The following is a 13914-nucleotide window of genomic DNA, read 5'->3' as shown; positions in this document are numbered from 1 at the left end:
CATAGAACACGACGTCACTTCGAATGCGATGTGAACTTTCAGAATTGGTTTTAACAATGATTTGAAGCCTCATAATTTTCATTTCTTACTTTTCTTTGTGTTTGTAGGTTATGGGCGCTAAACGTCGAGGTTATCAGGACCCATACGAAGATCGACTGAAACGACATTCTTCATGTTCTTTTTACGATGGCGTTTGGTAACACAAGCGTACTGCATCATCGTTATAGCATTGTCTGTATTAGTTAACTATCAAAATACGTAATAGTTAGCCTATGTTTCACGACGAGTAAGTTGACGCAAATAAATAGTTTATTATATTTAAAATGAAAATAGTTGAGTAGGTTTTGACTGCTACGAGTGATAACTCTGGTGCGAACTTAAATCTGAAGATGAATGTCACTGGTTTTTCTATCTGAGTAATTTGCCTATGTTTTGAAAGCAACTTAAGAGTTAACCGACAATTTCGTTTCATTCTAAGAATAAGATTTCACGTTTAAATGTTTAAAACCAAACATTACGAATCAGAATCCATAGTATACAAGCGTCTAGTGGTGGTTCCATCCTAACCTGAATACCAGCCGATGATAATAGTACAGGTTACTACTGATGACTTTTTGCGAAATTATCTCTGACAATCTAATTTTATAACAAGACTTACATTTAGTATGCGCTGTCATTATATGTTACTTATTGATATTTACCTCGTTGTTAAATGGTAGCCAATTATGACCCATCTCTCTATGACACCAACGCTCGCACGAGTAGGAATCCGACGATTGCCACGCGAATATTCAATTTGTTGGCTCAGGAGAGCCATACTCAACGCCATACAGATCAGGAGGGTCATACTCAACGCCATTCAGGAATTCAATGTCCCCACTCGACTAGCACCCGAGAGGAAAGGCATTCATTCGCTCGGTCGTACAGCAACGCACAGCCAAGTCACGTACCTTTAGTCAGGAAATGAGACCGTTTGCGAAAGAGAGAATCTCAAATACTTCAAGAAAGCTTTTCCCTTCTCTTATGTTACAGCCTAGTCCACACTTGACGTATAAAACAATCTTTTGTTGCAGTATTTGATCTATACCCTTACTGTCCTGAGACTCCTCTCCAGCGACCAAGTTCATTCCATTTCGTCTGCATACACTGTGTAAGCCTACATTTACTCCACTGCAGTCGCCCCAGTCAGTGACGTTTATTAATGCACAGACCACACTCGCTACTTGGTAAGTGTATTAAGTGAAAAGTTTCTATAGCACCTCAGTGCATATGATCATGACCAGATCATGGATGCCAAAGTTGAGCTTCCCACGTAGCACTATGTCAAGGATGAACTGTGAGTACCTCGTTCGCCAAAAACCAGCGACGCCAGACTCAACTGACATGGCACGTTAGTACACGCCTATGGCGAGATACGGGTACGTCGAAAACCACAAATGAACAATGAAACTTGCTTGTCAAAGCAGTTCACAGTTCAGGGTGATGTGAGAGGCACTCACGTGCCATAATGATATTTACATGCGATGAATTTAGGCCCTGATAAGTCTATCATCATATCTCGCCTTCGAATGACCAACGAATCAACTCTACGACCATAAGCATCCGTTTGTTCCCCTAGATCAGCCGACGGACGACCTGAACTTTCAGAAAGACAATGCTCTGTCTCATCGCTCCATAATGATGCCACAATTGTCTGATGATGAACAATACTCGGTTATTATGATGCTTAAGAACTTCATGCCCCTCTTCTCCCTTCCATCTGCTCAATCGTACTCACGACCACTTAGGTCGCCACGAGGCGGTTCGGAGTCGATTCGAAGGGACCAGAAAAATGTAGACTCTTTGATAGTTAGTACCTTTGGAACAAAATGACATATCGTTGCAATGTTGCGCGGTAGCGAAGTCGATCTTGGCGCACGTTTTCCAGCAGATGACAATGGAGCTATGAATGAAGTAAGACTGTCGTTTCAGAAATGCAAGGCCGTATTATAGTGGCACTAAAAGTACGAAAACATAATGGAGATGCAACGGCAGTGGCGTAACGTGTACGGGACTCAGCCACCAAGATGTACAGTAATTTGTCGGTTTCGCATAAATCTGAAGCAACCGGCACTGCTCAGAATGTGCATAAGCAAAAGGTCTGGTCGACCAAAAACATCAACAAGTCCAGCTTTCAGTCGTCCTCCTTTCCATTCTGTCCTGTGACTGTATTCTCATATCTACGTAACAGAACATCCTCAGCGTTGCCACATTTATTTGTAGAATTATCTAATGTTCCCAGTTTGTTGTTTCCGTGACCGAGAAACGTTGCTTGATGCCTCATCATTTACATTCAACCTATCTCTTCTTTTTGCGTAGCCTAACTAAAATCTCTTGATTCTATTTCATCTGTACAATTATTTCTCTCTTAATGCCACTGAGTGACATTACATTTCAAACTCCCTGAGTCTCATCTTTTCCAGTTTTCACCAGTTGCACGAACCATAATATCTGTACAACAAATTTAACAGCGACGATATTGCAGTGCCTGTGTTATTCCGAATTAAGATTCAAAGTTCCTTCAGACTTGCATTCATGTCCGCAGAATGAATCGGGATCTGAAGTAACACAGACACTGTAATATCGTGTTTATCCGCCGACACCGAGCAAGTGACTTTCACGTAAAATGTCCCCCCTGTACGGGAAAATACATAATGGATGTACAAGTTGTAGACACATGGTTGTACAGATATGAAAGTTTGGATGTGGCCGTGAGTCGTGCTTGGGTAGCCCGTTGGTACGGCAACAGCTCGCGATAAACGGGAAACGCGGATTCGAGTCCCAGTCCAGCACAAATTTTCATTGCTGTCGTTCCATTATACAACTGCGAATACATTTAATGTAATTTAACAGTGTTTCGTACCACAACCTTTGAAATCCCACTAGTTTGTCCATTGCGGACAATTCCACTCTCACGTACGATCATTAATAAATAACTACATAATATATTTTCGACCTCATTTTATTACTATTGGACTGTGAAACGTGTACGTGACACGGTTGGTACCGTCAACCGTTCTTACTTTTTTATGGCGTACTAGGCAAAGGTGACGTTCGCATAGTTCTTGCCGCGCCGGCCTGTGTGTCCGAGCGGTTCTAGGCGCTTCAGAATGGAACCGCGCGACCGCTACGAATCCTGCCGCGGGCATGGATGTGTGTGATGTCCTTAGGTTAGTTAGGTTTAAGCAGTTCTAAGTTCTAGGGGACTGATGACCTCAGATATTAAGTGCCATAGTGCTCAGACCCATTTGAGCCAGTTCCTGGCGCGACATACAACAGAACATCCGATGTTACCCTTTAGCTACAGTTCAAGAATTCCGTGCGCACACAGTATCAAGATTATATATAATGTTGCTGCCGAACCCTGCATATTTACCGCTCATTTATGAAATAATAAATGTGCGAAGTTGGCACCTGATGAATGACGAAGTGACTTACTGACACGTTCAAATTGTGTGCTAAGTTGAAAAGAGCTTTGCCCGCGAAGAGTAAACATTCAGGAACGGGTTACTGTCCGCCGTACACACAATTTTGATCACTGAGTTAATTCCACAGCAGTATACGCTCCGTCGCAGATCCGGTGTTATAAAAAGATATTATTTCTGTTTTATCGACTTTTAACGATTAATGAAATAGGTAGGTCCAAACCCGTGGTCTAGGGGTAGCGTCTTTGATTCATAATCAAAAACGTCTTCGGTCCCAGGTTTGATCCCCGCCACTGCCTAAATTTTGATAAATAATCAGCATTGGCGGCCGAAGACTTCCGGCATAAGAAGTCAGCCTCATTCTGCCAACAGCCTTGTCAAAGAGGGCGAAGGAGCGGATAGAGGTTCAGGGCACTCTCTTGTCGTAGGGGTGGGAAATTGCCCTTAAGGCGGAAGAATCAGCAATGATCAACGACATGAGGATGCAGAAGGCAATGGAAACCACTGCATTAAAGACACGTAACGTGTATCCACAGGACATGTGGCCTGTAATTGAAGAAGTGTCATGATGATCTCTCAATTGGCAAAAGATTCCGGAATAGTCCCCCATTCGGATCTCCGGGAGGGGACTGCCAAGGGGGAGGTTACCATGAGAAAAAGATTGAAAAGATTGAATAATCAACGAAAAGATAACGTTCTACGAGTCGGGGCGTGGAATTTCAGAAGCTTGAACGTGGTAGGGAAACTAGAAAATCTGAAAAGGGAAATGCAAAGGCTCAATCTAGATATAGTAGGGGTCAGTGAAGTGAAGTGGAAAGAAGACAAGGATTTCTGGTCAGATGAGTATCGGGTAATATCAAAAGCAGCAGAAAATGGTATAACAGGTGTAGGATTCGTTATGAATAGGAAGGTAGGGCAGAGGGTGTGTTACTGTGAACAGTTCAGTGACCGGGTTGTTCTAATCAGAATCGACAGCAGACCAACACCGACAACGATAGTTCAGGTATACATGCCGACGTCGCAAGCTGAAGATGAACAGATAGAGAAAGTTTATGAGGATATTGAAAGGGTAATGCAGTATGTAAAGGGGGACGAAAATCTAATAGTCATGGGCGACTGGAATGCAGTTGTAGGGCAAGGAGTAGAAGAAAAGGTTACAGAAGAATATGGGCTTGGGACAAGGAATGAAAGAGGAGAAAGACTAATTGAGTTCTGTAACAGGTTTCAGCTAGTAATAGCGAATACCCTGTTCAAGAATCACAAGAGGAGGAGGTATACTTGGAAAAGGCTGGGAGATACGGGAAGATTTCAATTAGATTACATCATGGTCAGACAGAGATTCCGAAATCAGATACTGGATTGTAAGGCGTACCCAGGAGCAGATATAGACTCAGATCACAATATAGTAGTGATGAAGAGTAGGCTGAAGTTCAAGACATTAGTCAGGAAGAAGCAATACGCAAAGAAATGGGATACGGAAGTACGAAGGAATGACGAGATACGTTTGAAGTTCTCTAACGCTTTAGATACAGCAGTAAGGAATAGCGCAGTAGGCAGTACAGTTGAAGAGGAATGGACATCTCTAAAAAAGGGCCATCACAGAAGTTGGGAAGGAAAACATAGGTACAAAGAAGGTAGCTGCGAAGAAACCATGGGTAACAGACGAAATACTTCAGTTGATTGATGAAAGGAGGAAGTACAAACATGTTCCGGGAAAATCAGGAATACAGAAATACAAGTCGCTGAGGAACGAAATAAATAGGAAGTGCAGGGAAGCTAAGACGAAATGGCTGCAGGAAAAATGTGAAGACATCGAAAAAGATATGATTGTCGGAAGGACAGACTCAGCATACAGGAAAGTCAAAACAACCTTTGGTGACATTAAAAGCAACGGTGGTAACATTAAGAGTGCAACGGGAATTCCACTGTTAAATGCAGAGGAGAGGGCAGATAGGTGGAAAGAATACATTGAAAGACTCTATGAGGGTGAAGATTTAGAAGAAACAGGAGTCGATTTAGAAGAGATAGGGGATCCAGTATTAGAATCGGAATTTAAAAGAGCTTTGGAGAACTTACGGTCAAATGAGGCAGAAGGGATGGATAACATTCCATCAGAATTTCTAAAATCATTTGGGGAAGTGGCAACCAAACGACTATTCACGTTGTTGTGTAGAATATATGAGTCTGGCGACATACCATCTGACTTTCGGAAAAGCATCATCCACACAATTCCGAAGACGGCAAGAGCTGACAAGTGCGAGAATTATCGCACAATCAGCTTAACAGCTCATGCATCGAAGTTGCTTACAAGAGTAATATACAGAAGAATGGAAAAGAAAATTGAGAATGCGCTAGGTGACGATCAGTTTGGCTTTAGGAAAAGTAAAGGGACGAGAGAGGCAATTCTGACGTTACGGCTCATAATGGAAGCAAGGCTAAAGAAAAATCAAGACACGTTCATAGGATTTGTCGACCTGGAAAAAGCGTTCGACGATATAAAATGGTGCAAGCTGTTCGAGATTCTGAAAAAAGTAAGAGTAAGCTATAGGGAGAGACGGGTCATATACAATATGTACAACAACCAAGAGGGAATAATAAGAGTGGACGATCAAGAACGAAGTGCTCGTATTAAGAAGGGTGTAAGACAAGGCTGTAGCCTTTCGCCCCTACTCTTCAATCTGTACATCGAGGAAGCAATGATGGAAATAAAAGAAAGGTTCAGGAGTGGAATTAAAATGCAAGGTGAAAGGATATCAATGATACGATTCGCTGATGACATTGCTATCCTGAGTGAAAGTGAAGAAGAATTAAATGATCTGCTGAACGGAATGAACAGTCTAATGAGTACACAGTATGGTTTGAGAGTAAATCGGAGAAAGACGAAGGTAATGAGAAGTAGTAGAAATGAGAACAGCGAGAAACTTAACATCAGGATTGATGGTCACGAAGTCAATGAAGTTAAGGAATTCTGCTACCTAGCCAGTAAAATAACCAATGACGGACGGAGCAAGGAGGACATCAAAAGCAGACTCGCTATGGCAAAAAAGGCATTTCTGGCCAAGAGAAGTCTACTAATATCAAATACCGGACTTAATTTGAGGAAGAAATTTCTGAGGATGTACGTCTGGAGTACAGCATTGTATGGTAGTGAAACATGGACTGTGGGAAAACCGGAGCAGAAGAGAATCGAAGCATTTGAGATGTGGTGCTATAGACGAATGTTGAAAATTAGGTGGACTGATAAGGTAAGGAATGAGGAGGTTCTACGCAGAATCGGAGAGGAAAGGAATATGTGGAAAACACTGACAAGGAGAAGGGACAGGATGATAGGACATCTGCTAAGACATGAGGGAATGACTTCCATGGTACTAGAGAGAACTGTAGAGGGCAAAAACTGTAGAGGAAGACATAGATTGGAATATGTCAAGCAAATAATTCAGGACGTAGGTTGCAAGTGCTACTCTGAGATGAAGAGGTTAGCACAGGAAAGGAATTCGTTGCGGGCCGCATCAAACCAGTCAGTAGACTGATGACCAAAAAAAAAAAGGTCCAAACATTACGTGAAAGACTCGCTATTTTCTGTAAGTATCAGTACACGAAAGATGAAGTATTTTACTGTATTGTTAACATTGGAAACTGTTTTATCTATCAAGATATTGAAAGGTCTCAACTTATTTTTCTAGTGAAACGTTTTATCTTTTTAACAGAATTCTGTAACCAATGAAAAAGAGAAGAACAGTGTTATATAAAAAGCACTCTTATTATTGAATCTTATCGCAAAAACGACCAGAAAGTGGGTCAGCCGTAAGCGTGAACTCTGCTGATGGATCACAGATTCATCTAGGCAGTCACGTAAACATCGCCTGAAGGGGCAGAAACTGAGGTCTTCCGGCGGACGCCGTCCACGCACACTGCATGGCAGAAATAGTGGAGGACCCAGAAGATGCGGCCGGATACCAATGTAGCTCCGTACACGTACACACCGTCGGTGATTATCCAAGTGACTAGAGTTACAATTCTCTCTGTCAGGTAGCACGGCCACGAGAGTGCATTAGCTTTGTTCGCGTTTAGTGGACCGAGCGAGGTGGCGCAGTGGGTGGCACACCTAACTCGCATTCGGGAGAATGGCGTACAATTGTATGAGTAGAATGGTGCTACTGCTTCATGATAACGCACTTCCCCTTATTGCGAATGTCGTAACGCAGAAGTTACAAAAATCAGGTGAGAACACTCTCCGTATAGAATCATCACGCGTTAGGTGCATCAAAAAGTGTTTTGAGTGATCGACACGACAATTCCTGCCGGACGAGGATGTGCAACAGGTAGTTACGGAATTCTTCACGCAGCGGACACAAACGGATATCTTGAACCTGGTGCGTCAGTAAGACGATTGCCTGAATGCTCACGGCGATTTTGCCTGATTGTCACACCGGTTCTAGAGTGTACGGCCTGCGAACGGAAACTTCCTCACCGCGTCTACATCTCAGAAATTAGTACTGTGATAGAAGCCACTGCAGACGCAGAACGTACATCATTTCTGAAGTACTGTTGCATAATTTTCTATGCAGCACCGGATATTTTCACACGTGGCATGGTTCATGGCTTATTCTAGACAGTGCAGGGCTTGTCAGTTCAAATGGTTCAAATGGCTCTGTGCACTATGGTACTTAACTTCTGAGGTGATCAGTCCCCTAGAACTTTGAGCTACTTAAACCTAACTAACCTAAGGACATCACACACATCCATGCCCGAGGTAGGATTCGAACCTGCGACCGTAGCGGTCGCGCGGTTCCAGACTGTAGCGCCTAGAACAGCTCGGCCACTCCGGCCGGCGCTTGTCAGTACAACTGTCGTTTTATAATGGCAACGGAACGGGAGTCTTCAGACACAGTGCACTTACACTTACTTAAACGTGACACAAGACAGAAACGCGTTATTACCGATTAAAAGAATTTTTTCTGTGTTCACCGCACAATTTGTCTTCACAGCTCACAGCAAACAGGGTTTAGCGTCCCGTCCATGACAATACCATTGTACAAGGACGAGCTCGGTGTGGTCGAGGGCGGGAAAGGGAATCGGACGCGTCCTTTTCAAGGAAAGCACCCGCCATTTGATTTCCACGATTTAGAAAAAACCACGTAAAACTTAAATCTGATTAGCCGCACACGGACTTGAATCGCCGTTTCCTCGATTGGGAAACGGGTGACGAAACTAGTTCGCCACCTCTATCGGTGAAAATCTAAAGGAATGCTTCTACCGATGTCATTACGATTACATTTCTATGTCTGTGGTGTGGTACAGCGCTAACTGTTCTCGAATAGTGTCGATAGGTACGGGGTGTCCCGAAAAAGTGGTGGAACGCCACAATCGGGAAGTGCGTATACCCAGCCAGCAATACATTACGACACAGAGATCGCATTCTGAGCCAGCTGAGTATCCACACGCTGCTGAGATGAAAGAGGTGCGTGGTGGCGGGACGGCACGCTGATTGCAAAGGTGTACTGGGAAAGCTAAGCCGAATCTATGAACGGTCGGCTGCACTTCTGCGAACTGGCACGTAGCTCGGAGCGCTCACCGGCGCCCTACATTTTCCACTCCTCGGGATTAATTATGCGTAATCGGTCCTGACCATCATTGTGATGTCCCCTCGACGAAAGCTCGCCGGTTTCTCCGAGCGACCTTAATCACACACTGGTGGGCCTCTGCTGGCGCCGGGGCTCTGGAGAAACCAAAACATCAGCTGACCCGGATGCGTGCATCGCGGCGAGCGATCCAAGAGAGCAACAGCGAGTGGGTCAGCGGCCTCAGATAGCGCCTAGTTCTCGCCTCAATGCGTTCCGCCAGCGTTCGCGGTCTAGGCCATTCGGCGTCTACCGTGAAGCCATTTATTGCCCCCTCACTGCGCGGAGTGTCTCTGAGGAAAGTAAATCAACGCGTGTGTCGGGCTTAATGTCTCGGAAAAGGCTAGTAATGTACGTAGTGATCCTGACATACGCAAAAACAAACAGTCGAAACATTCGTTCGTAAAACATTTGTGTCTTGCCACTGACATATTCGAATGGCTTTTTTCTTATCCTGGCACGAAAATATTTTATTTTTCGATGAAACCGCTGTATATGCTATTAATTATATATGATAAATCATTATCACCATCAAAACAGGTTCCAGTAAATCACAGATGGTTTCAGTGTTCCATATTAAGAGAACATTGCGAATGAACTGCTTGCACTGATAATATTCTGAATGTAAAGTAGAAGTCGATGCCCTTCTTGAAATCACGTACGTTTTCTACATATTCTAACGTGTAATTTCCAACAATCGCAATCGGCCACTTTTGGTGCCACGAATAAACAGCTATTAAAAAACTTCAGTAAAAGTAAGTTGACTTACTTTTTTTTCTCTCTTTTCTTTTTTTTAGAATGCAACTTACTGATTTTTACTATATCACTGTTTATATTTCTCAGAGGATTTATATGAAAACCTCAAAGATCAGTTCTAGAGATCTTCGAGGGTTGAACAGAAAGTAATGCACCGTATTTTTTTTTTCTCAGCCGAAAACAATGCTATGAATGCGAAACGTTACGTATGTATTATTTGAAGTCTTCTGACTGAGTGCGCCAAGTTTCCGGCACTTCCAACACACAGCGTAGCTGCAGGACAGCTTCAAAATCGCGACTGTAGGTGATGTACGTTACAAGCAACGTGCCGTCATTGAATTTCTCACTCCAGAGAAGGATACTGTGAGGAAAGTACAAAGTCTATGGAGCAACATCTGTCGACAGAAGTACATTTAGTCGCTGGGCACGGTGAAATGAAATGATCGTATGGCATTTATTGGCCGGGATTTGCAGCGGTCGGGGACGCGATCCACGGTTGTCACACCTGACATATTGCAACGAGCTGATGTTGTCATTCGCAGTGAAAGGATGCCATTCCTAGAGGATATTTTGAGGAAGATGAGAAGGTGGTTCACTTAACGAAGCACTGGCTCCGCCACCAGGACAAGGATTGCTACCGACAGGGCATAAACACCCTTGTTTCGCGCTGGAGGAAGGCCACAGAACGAGATGGAAAGTACGTCTAAAAATAGGATGTGTAGATAAAATACTATTCTTTCGTGTGTGTAACTGCCATTATGCTCAATAAATAACTGTTGAAGAAAAAAGATGTGCTGCATTCCTTTCTGGGCAACCCTCGTAGAGTAGAGACACTATACTGATTATTAATGCGTTTAGCACGTTCAAAACCGACCTTTTATGTTATAGATCTCTTAGATGCATATCATTTTGGTTTTAGGAATGATAAAGCCATCAGATTGGCAGTTCCGAAATTGGGCTCGATACCGGAAGTAAGACTGGAGAAAAATCAAGACACGCACATAGGAGCTGTAGACGTAGAAAAAGCGTTCGACAATGTAAAATGGTGCAAGATGTTCGAAATCCTGAGAAAAATAGTTGTAAGCTGGAGGTAAAGGCGGCTGCTATACACTATGTACAAGAAACAAGAGGGAACAATACTACTGGAAGGCCTAGAATAAAGTACTCGGATTGAAAATGGTGTAAGACAGGGCGTAGTATTTCACTACACATCGAAGAAGAAATTATGAAAATAAAAGAAAGGTTCAAGAGTGGGATTAGAATTCAAGGTCAAAGGATATCAACGATAACATTCGCGTGTTTGGAATGGAATGAACAATCTATTGAGTACAGAACATGGTTTGAGAGTAAATCGAAGAAACATGGACACATGGCAGAAATGAGAGCACGAAGTAGACGAAGTTAAGGAATTCTTCTACACGGTAAATAATAACGGCCAAACAATTACAGAATAAAGATTTATTGAAATCCTTGACCACGGTTTCGGTATATCTAAATACACTTAAGCAGGAAGACATCTTCATTAGCAAAAAATTTAGCAACATAACTAACAAGGGAACCTCCCCATCGCACCCACCTCAGATTTACTTATAAGTTGGCACAGTGGATAGGCCTTGAAAAACTGAACAAAGTTCAATCGAAAAAACAGGAAGAAGTTATGTGGAACTACGAAAAAATAAGCAAAATATACAAACTGAGTACTCCATGTGCAACATAGGTAACATCAACGAGAGCGTAAGCTGAGTATCGCCCTGGTCCCGTGGTCAGCGTGAGCAGCTAAGGAGCGAGAGGTCCTTGGTTCAAGTCTTCCCTCGAGAGAAAAATTTAATTTCTTTATTTTCGCGAAGTTATGATCTGTCCGTTCGTTCATTGACGTCACTGTTCACTGTAATAAGTTTAGTGTCTGTGTTTTTCGACCGCACCGCAAAACCGTGCGATTAGTAGACGTAAGGACGTGCCTCTCCAATGGGAACCGAAAACATTTGATCGCAAGGTCATAGGTCAACCGATTCCTCCACAGAAAAACACGTCTGATATATTCTATACGACACTGGTGACGGCATGTGCGTCACATGACTGGAATTTGTTGTTGACCCACCTAACTTGTACACTTGGCGAATGGGTTAAAAGATTCTTCTACCTTGCCCGATTCAGGTTTTCTTGTGGATGTGATAATCACTCCCAAAAAACTGATGAAAACATAATAGTTTGTCACATCAAGTGAAAATAAAAAATTAAACTTTTCACTCGAGGGAAGACTTGAACGAAGGACCTCTCGTTCCGCAGCTGCTCACGCTAACCACGGGACCACGACGCTCCGGTGCCAGTACTATCCTTGTTGTTGCCTATCTTCCGCATGGACTACTCAGTTTATATATTTTGCTCATTTTTTCATAGTTCCACACAACGTCTTCCTGTTTTCTCGATTGATGTGTGTTCAGTTTTTCAAGGCCTATCCACTGTGCCAACTGATAACTAAATTTGAGAGGGGTGCGATGGGGAGGTTCCCTTGTAAGATAGAAGAAAAAATTTTTTTTTCCTTTATTGTAATTTTAAAACCTGTGGAACAGGTAGGCTGGCAGCAGCACAATACGCCGCTCTTCAGCCGAAGAGAGTACAATGGCATAAACAGAGAAGAGACAGCATTTGGAAAAACGGCGGGAAAAAACAGTAGACACATGAACATAAAAAAACATGAAGCCGTTCACACTCGATGACAATCCACACTACGAACTGTTGACACGACGCACAAACACTGAAGAAGACGATGGCACTGGTGAACGATGGAGTGTGACGGTGAACACTGAACACTAAACATGACGGCACACACGAAACACTGATGGCGGTGATCTCCGGCGCGCGAATGTCCACTTAGCGTGTGCGAGTCCGGGGACCTGCCAAGAGGGGAACAGGGGTGAGGTGGGGAAAGGGGAGAAAAAGGATGCCAATGGCTGAGGAGACGGGGGCAGGAGGAGAGGGACAGGGGAGGGGAGGCCCGGGGGAGGAGGGGGGAGAAAGGGAGGAGGGAGGGAAAAGGGAGAGAAGGGAGGGAGGGAGGGTGCCCAGAGGAGCAAGCACAGGAGGAGGGTGGGAGGATCAAAGTTGGTAGGAGGGGTAGATGGAGGGGAGGAGGGCATCATCAGGGAGGGGGAGCTGGCGGAAGCCACCTTGGGAGAGGGTAAGGAGGGTGGAGAGATGGAGACCGGGTAGGACATGCGATTACAGGCGCGGCAGCGGGCGGGGGTGGGAGAGGATCGGGGAGATGAGCGGGTGAGGAGGATCAAGTTTGCGGGAGGTGTACAGGATCCGTATCCTTTCAAGGAAAAGGAGGAGGTGGGGAAAGGGGTGAGATCGTACAGGATCCGCGTGGGGGAGGGGAGACGGATGCGATAGGCGAGGCGGAGAGCATGACATTCAAGGATTTGGAGGGATTCATAAAAGGTAGAGGGGGCGGAGATCCAAGCCGGATGGGCATAACAAAGGATAGGGCGAATGAGGGATTTATAGGTGTGGAGGATGGTGGAGGGGTCCAGACCGCACGTACGGCCGGAGAGGAGCTTGAGGAGATGGAGTCGGGAGCGTGCCTTGGCTTGGATTGTCCGGAGGTGGGGAGTCCAGGAGAGGCGACGGTCGAGGGTGACGCCAAGGTACTTAAGGGTGGGAGTGATGGCGATAGGACGGCCATAGATGGTGAGATAGAAATCAAGGAGGCGGAAGGAAGGGGTGGTTTTGCCTACAATGATCGCCTGGGTTTTGGAGGGATTGACCTTGAGCAACCACTGGTTGCACCAAGCGGTGAACCGGTCAAGATGGGACTGGAGAAGGTGTTGGGAGCGCTGTAGGATGGGGGCAAGGGCAAGGAAGGCGGTGTCATCGGCAAACTGGAGAAGGTGGACGGGGGCTGACGGCGGCGGCATGTCCGCTGTGTACAAAAGGTACAGAAGGGGGAGAGGATGGAGCCTTGGGGCACACCGGCAGAGGGGAAAAAGGTGTAGGAATCTGTGTTATGGATGGTGACACAGGAAGGGCGGCGGGAGAGAAAGGAGCCGATCAGACAGACGTAGTTAATGGGA

This window comes from Schistocerca nitens, chromosome 5, assembly GCF_023898315.1.
Source record: "Schistocerca nitens isolate TAMUIC-IGC-003100 chromosome 5, iqSchNite1.1, whole genome shotgun sequence".
Classification (NCBI taxonomy): Eukaryota; Metazoa; Arthropoda; class Insecta; order Orthoptera; family Acrididae; genus Schistocerca; species Schistocerca nitens.
This window is presented reverse-complemented; position numbering follows the sequence as displayed.